This window comes from Bombus fervidus, unplaced genomic scaffold (assembly GCF_041682495.2).
Source record: "Bombus fervidus isolate BK054 unplaced genomic scaffold, iyBomFerv1 scaffold0129, whole genome shotgun sequence".
NCBI classification, from domain to species: domain Eukaryota; kingdom Metazoa; phylum Arthropoda; class Insecta; order Hymenoptera; family Apidae; genus Bombus; species Bombus fervidus.
Genome location: NW_027212691.1, coordinates 27,501 through 28,867, shown reverse-complemented (window position 1 = coordinate 28,867; position 1,367 = coordinate 27,501). Strand labels below are relative to the sequence as shown.

General features: G+C 51.1%; 1 non-coding gene across 1 annotated transcript; it reads left to right on the top strand.

Moving 5' to 3' along the window:
• Positions 1-724: 724 nt before the first annotated feature.
• Positions 725-879, top strand: LOC139997636 (5.8S ribosomal RNA). Its single transcript, XR_011802988.1, has one exon. It is a non-coding gene; the product is annotated as a 5.8S ribosomal RNA (ribosomal RNA).
• The last annotated feature ends 488 nt before the right edge of the window (positions 880-1,367 follow it).

Genomic DNA, 1,367 nt, shown 5'->3' with positions numbered 1-1,367 from the left:
CGTTGTCGCGAGTCTAATGCCTCGTTCCGTCGCTAGAGTTTTTCAAACTCTGCTTCTGGCTATCGGGAAGAATAGACCGCGCGCGAGGAAGAGGAAGGACGACCGTGCGCGTCCCATCGATTTTTTTTATTTTTACCTGAACCACCGAAGTCGATTCAGAGGGGACCGCCGGCCGTGTCTGTATCCTCGTTGTCGAGAGTCTAATGCCTCGTTCCGTCGCTAGAGTTTTTCAAACTCTGCTTCTGGCTATCGGGAAGAAACGACCGCGCGAGGAAGACTACGACCGTGCGCGTCCCATCGATTTTTTTTTACCCGAACGATGGAGATGCATATCGGCTGTTTGCTTCGAATAACTGGACGAGAGGAACGAACATATATATATATCATGGGCTAGCCACCGTGCGCTTTCTTCGCGAGATCGTGTGCTGTACAGAGGATTCAGAATCGGGTGTTATATCCCCGTCGTTTCCTGACGAACGGAGCTTCGATCTCGTTGGTTGTTATATATTATAATGCACTTTACGCCCGGTCGGCGGGCTGCGTGTGTCGTCGCGCAGTCCGTCCGATTTCGTTTTCGAACGTATTTTCGTGTCGTCAATCATATGGCGACTTCCGCGCGTTCGATTCCCGTTGGTCGGACGTTTGTCGGATATCGGCTTCTTTCGAACCGAGAATAAGAGTACAAAAACCTGAGTACACAAACAAAAATCCATGCATAAACGATTACCCTGAACGGTGGATCACTTGGCTCGTGGGTCGATGAAGAACGCAGCTAATTGCGCGTCAACGTGTGAACTGCAGGACACATGAACATCGACATTTCGAACGCACATTGCGGTCCACGGATACAATTCCTGGACCACGCCTGGCTGAGGGTTGCTCACGTAAACCTAAGACTGCTTGCGTTGCGTATCGTTGCTCTCGGTCCGTATCTCTCTGTTCTTTCTTGCCTCGTCGACAGCCCGCCGTCGTTCGTTTTATCTTTAAACGAACGTTTCTGAGTCGGAGGACGAGCGCCAAGCAAAAGAATACGAATTAAAGAGCGGTCGAGGGCTCGTACGCGACGTACGAGCGATTGTTGGACGTTCGTCGGCGTTCGTCGCTGGATCGTGTGGAGACCGGCGTACGCATGCTCTCGATACAAATATATATGAAAAATCTATCGCGTTCACGGGAGACTCGCAAAACTACCTCCGTCTCTTCTCTGTCCCTTCTTGCTTGACAACCCGCCGTCGTTCGTGTTTTACGAACGTTTCTGAGTCGGACGAAGCGCAAGAAGAAGGATACGAATTAAAAGAGCGCGGAGAGAACCGTCGTCGTCGACGCGGTTATCGAGATACACAGAGCGAGTTTTCTTCGTGGCCGAT